The 5,700-nt window shown below is 39.3% G+C and overlaps 1 pseudogene; it reads right to left on the bottom strand.

Annotated features, from left to right (window-relative positions):
- Positions 1-509: 509 nt before the first annotated feature.
- LOC124668553 lies at positions 510-5,436 on the bottom strand (annotated as a pseudogene).
- Positions 5,437-5,700: the final 264 nt, after the last annotated feature.

Genomic DNA, 5,700 nt, shown 5'->3' with positions numbered 1-5,700 from the left:
GACTGTCTTGTACTCTTCTCTAACAACTGCAGCACATAAGCAATCAGCATATCTTATTTTCAGGAAACAGATTAACACACTGCATATTACTGTATGTGCAACTGTATATACCATAAGCTTTCATCACTACTTGCAATTCAGTACAACAAGATGAAACTGATGCATAATTACAGAAGGAGCGGATTATTCAAGCTGTCTCATCTAAAACTACAACCTATACTCACCAAGCATATCCTTTTTTCCAGGGAGAAACTCAATACAATACATACTGTGCGCAATACTATACATACCCTCATCAGGGCTTGCGAACTGATCCTTCTATGCGGCAAAACAGTCGTAGCAAGAATGACAGTGCAAAACCCACTCCAAACCCCAAACCGACAAAGGAAAACAGAAGGATGACCCCAAGTTTGTCTTCCCAAAAACTGTTGGATTCTGGAGGAGACACTGTATTCGGGGCAAGCGAGGCTGGGGTGTCACATTGTTTGGAGAGTGGAAGTCCACAGAGGCCAATATTACCTTCAAACGAACTGCCGGAAAATGTTAGGAACTGGTTGCCTTGCGGAATGCTGCCAGACAAGTTGTTGTATGAAAGGTTTAACCACTCAAGAGAGGTAAGAGAGGTTAAGTCTTGTGGGATTTCCCCTGAAAGTTGGTTCCAAGATAGATCCATTGACTCCAGGCGAGACAAGTTGCTAAACTGAGATGGAATTTGTCCAACAAGATTATTGCATGACATGTTAAGTCCATGCAGTGAAACAAGCTTCCCAATTGACTCCGGCACATGACCATTAAAAGAGTTATTTGAGAAATCGATTGCACTGAAAGCAGTTAGTATCTTGCTGAAAATAAGCTCAAACCCTTTGAATGTGACGGTGACAGTATCTCGATAAAACCCATTTGGCGTGTTTGTCCGATGCCCTAAAACTTTGCCCTGATCATTGACATTTGCCATCATAGCTTTCAATTTACTGAACCATCCATCTGGCAAGTTTCCAGAGAAGTTGTTGGATGCCAGATAGAGTATTTGCAAACTTATGAAGTGGCTGATATTAGAATGACCACCTTCCATATCCCATATGGTGCCATTGAATTGGTTGGATCTCATGACAAGAACTCGAAGCTCTGGAAGAATACCCAACCAAGATGGAAAAGAACCGACAATATGATTGTTCCCAACATCAAGAAGCTCCAAGTCTTGGCAATTCGATAGTGATCTTGGTATTGTGCCTTCCATTTGGTTTCCATTCAAATCTATTGTTTGCAACCTACATCCTTCTTTAATATCTTCAGACATCATTCCTTGGAATTGATTTTCTCTCAGTTTCAATGTGTTCAAATTTCCACTTCCTATTAGACATGATGGGACTGAACCGCTAAAATTGTTGTAAGATAAGTCCATGAAAATTAGTTTGTTGGCACTACAAATGGATGACTGTACATGACCATTTAGTTTGTTCTTGGACAAGTCAAGATAGCTTACTTTTCTGAGGTATTCACCAAAGTTAGATAAAATGGAATCAAAGTAATTATTTGAGTAATCCAAGGCAATCCCAAGATCACTCATTAACGTGTCCCCACTTCTTAAGTCCACGAATGGTATTGGCACATTCCCTTCAAGTCTATTAAAACTGAGATCAAGAGATAGCACATTCGCCATTGGAATAAGAGATGGAAACTTCTCCAGGCTGGTAAACATGTTGCGAGAAAGATCCAAAACAACAAGGCTGCCCTTCCAGTTCTCCCATACCCAAGCTGGTATAACCCCATTAATATGATTACTGGAGAGGTCTAGTGTCTCAATCTCATCTAGAAATGCCAACACGGCAGGAAGTCTTGTAAGGTTGCAGGATGCTAGGCTCAGTGTCCTTATGTTACGCAGTGAAGAAAACAAAGAATCTTCTTTTCCATCTATCACTGACAGCATATTGTTAGATAGACTCAGTATCCGGAGATTCTTTAGCCTCCAGAAGGAGCTAAGTTTCACTATGCCTGTCAATTTATTTGATTCCAGGGAAAGCATTTCAAGACTTGTAAGATGAATGTAAGATCTAGGTATTGATCCCCTAATCTGGTTATATCCTAAATCAATAATAGATAGGGATGAAGACAAAGGGTCATGAATGTCCTCTAGCTGACCAGACAGTTGATTCGATGAGAGAGATAATACTTGCAACACAGGAAGGGTGAACAAGTACCCTGGAATTTTTCCTGCATGCAAAGGGAGAATAGTAGTTAATAAAATGCTTTGATTCTTTGTAATGTGCTTTTTGTTACATAAAATAGGCATCAATCAAATAAGCATTTACAAACAATGCATCACCCTTAACTGTGAAATGTCCTTGTCTGTCAACATTCAGAAAAAAAAAGCCTAGACTGATGGGGGAGGAATCCCATGGCAGTTTAATTAAGGTAGAGGTGAGGCTCGAACCATGGCTGGCTAGCTCACCATCCCATGTGCTAGAAACATGAAAGGATATCACCCTACATTTAATAGGAAAATAAGCATATAACTAGAAAAAAATTATAACTGCAGAATAATTTATCCGACAATAAATAGATACTGGAAATTTCCTTGAGTATTTTTGCAGGCTAGTGTAAAACAATACTCTCCCAATATACTTGAGACATAGTCAGGGCAGGATCTTATAACATCTTAAACGGAATTACTCACCTTTTATTACCTACAACATCTGAGTAGAATTTTCATTTTATGACCTTTTTAAAGAGTACATGGACGATCTATACCAAATCATGCCACATACGAACACTGGTTAAAGTCCTAGGGCGTGTCCTAGGAATTTGTTATAAAACTCTAAACTTCTTCTCTATTAATAAAAATGGCAAATCTTTTGCCTCGTTTAAAAAAAACATACTAGCACTGGTTAAATAAGGCATGTTGTGCCATTCCTAACAACCGAATATAAAAGAGTGCGAATGAACATCCTTAACATCTTCACTCCCACAACTAGGCCACCGATGCATCCTTAACATCCTTTTAATAACATCATTAATAAAATATGCACACTAAGTATAATCTAATTTCATTGACTAGCACCTAGACTCTCTCATTTCTTATTTCATAACTGACATGCAGTTATGCATAAAAATATTTATATTTGTCAAGTGAAAGTGCTAACATTAATTTTTTCCATGAAAATTAGTTTCATAATGTAACAATATTGTATTTTCTTGTTGACATGTTCATTCAAAACTAATGGTCAATGTTCCATGTTGGATACCTTGCCTAAGTCTAAAAACATTATCTATTCGGAGTGCTATTATCTTATTAGAAGCAAACAATGCACACTCAATCATATGGCTATCAGCAAACAATGCATGTTATTTAATCAATTATCTTATTAGAATGACTACCAAATTGCCCACTCAATCATATGGGTTAGTTATACGACATAACTATAGTTAAAATATCAAATTACAGAATCAGCAATAGTTGAGGAGAATGAGCTGGGTTAAGCACATGCCAAAGTTATAAGTCGCTTAAAATGAGGTTAAAATGTACTAATTCTAGTTTCCAAACAATCTATCATTTTGGACATTTACAGTATCTCCAAAATGTAACTTAATTTTTTGGTCTCTAAATGTCTAATGTGGTATAATTAATATAAAACCCAAAAATTTATGATTTTTACCAGAGTAAACTTTCAAAAACCAATCTGCACATATTATTTTAAAGTGTCCAGTGTAAGATATTTGAAAAGATATACTTAGTCAAAGTATTGAAAAGTTTCACTTGACCAATGTTACAAGCAAGTATTTTAATTAATTGGAGTAACAATGAAAGAGATTCCTTTGCATATTGGTTTCTTTAGTGCTAGCCATGCAATTTCTTGTGCTTCCCAACTAGTTCTTTGTGAAATCAGGGTTGTGTTGTATTGTAATATATGTATAACAAGAAAAAATGGAGGCAAATTTATATGCAGGAGCTTACCAGTGAGGGAATTGTTCTCAAAGGCCAAGAATGAAAGTTGAGTCAAGTTACCAATCAATGAGGGAATTGGTCCGTAAAAATTGCAACTGTTGAGCCACAAGGATGTCAAATTTTTCAGATTACCAATCCAGGAGGGTATGGGCTCCGAGAAATTATAGTTCTCAATAGTCAGATACGTCAAATTCCTAAGATCCCCAATCCAAGAAAAATGTGGCTTCTGTAAGCCTGATCCCTGAAGCTCCAATAAGTCCAAAGATGTAAGCTTAGTTATCAAGGGAAGCTGCTTGGAAATTCCTTCTGTGCTCAGACTCAGATATGTCAAAGACTTAAGGTTGACAATGGATGCTGGAAGGTCGTCAGAAAAATTGGTCTGCAGTAGACTTAGCATTTCCAAGTTATTTTCAACTGGAAATTTTGGTAAATGGCCAGAAAGCTTGGGGTTCGAAGACAACATGAGGAACCTCATATTTTTTAGCCGGAATATCTTTGCGGGAAACTTCCCTTCGAAATTATTGGATGACAGGGCCAGAGAGCGTAAGAGTGGGAAGTCAGCAAAGAATTCAGGAACCATGCCAACTATCCTGTTACCTGAGAGGTCTATGTTGACCAGCGAACGGAGCTCTGAGAACAAATGGTGAATGGATCCGGATAGACCACAGTCAGACAAACTAAGAATCTGTAGTCTAGGAGTGAACTTTGCCAAAGCAATAGACCATGCTGGTCCACTGCTGGAGATGTCTACTCCGTCAAGATGGAGTTCTCTTAGACTGCTTAGATTTGCTATGAATGCTTCAAAGCTCGGCTCTTGAAGATACATGCCAAAGGGAACGAAAGGATCGTCTCCATAGATGGTGGACAAATCAAGCATGACCAGTTTTTCGAGCTGCCCTATTCCTATGGGGATCTGACCAGAGAAATTGGTATTGGCCAAGTCGAGGTGGACCATCTCTGTGAGACGCTCGAACCCAGGCGACGGTAAGCTTGCTCTGCTGAAGTCATTGTGAGCAAGGGTGAGGTTCTTCAGAGAGGTGATGCTGAAGATTGCAGGGTCAAGACTCTGGCTCTGTATCTTACGCTCAGCGAGATCCAAAGCAATCACTCGCCCGGATGCAGTGTCACAGATGACGCCCTCCCAGCAACAACAATCTGTTCCAGCTTGCCATGACGTGAGGTTGGAGTCATGGAAGGAGCTCTTAAGCTGGAGCAGCGTGGAAGCCTCTTCTGGGAGGCATAACACGATGACACCAGCAGAAGCATGGATGGAGCACAAATGTAAAATGAGTAGGAGTATGTTGAGGTGTGGGTGCATGGAGCCCATATCTCTTCTACTATGTTTAGGGGTATGTGTTCATATGTTCAGGCTTCAAGGTATTATATGGTGCAGTTCTCCATCTAGGATGAAGCTGTGCATCTTTGGGTTTTCTGCAGGTTTGCCAGTGTGTGACTGACACCACACCATAGACTGGCGTCCTCTGGTCAATGGAAGTCCATGTCCAACTTTTAGCTAGCTTTACATGCGGATGATCAGTCCAGGATACTGACTAAAAGGACCAGTTGAACAAAGAAGAAATAGACTGGTGCAATAATAAGCTATTTATGCTTTCCAGTTTCAAGAATTCTTATTTCCAGTTAGGAGAGCAAGCCATGAGAAATCTGGTCCACAAGATACGCAAGATATTTTGAGATGCTGAACAAGACCTATAAATTATTTTGGTGGATTTTTGTCACACGTACTTATCTGGGAGGAA

The sequence above is a fragment of the Lolium rigidum genome, chromosome 6 (assembly GCF_022539505.1).
Source record: "Lolium rigidum isolate FL_2022 chromosome 6, APGP_CSIRO_Lrig_0.1, whole genome shotgun sequence".
Classification (NCBI taxonomy): Eukaryota; Viridiplantae; Streptophyta; class Magnoliopsida; order Poales; family Poaceae; genus Lolium; species Lolium rigidum.
The sequence above is the reverse complement of the archived record's forward strand: the minus strand, read 5'-3'. Positions and strand labels throughout refer to the sequence as shown.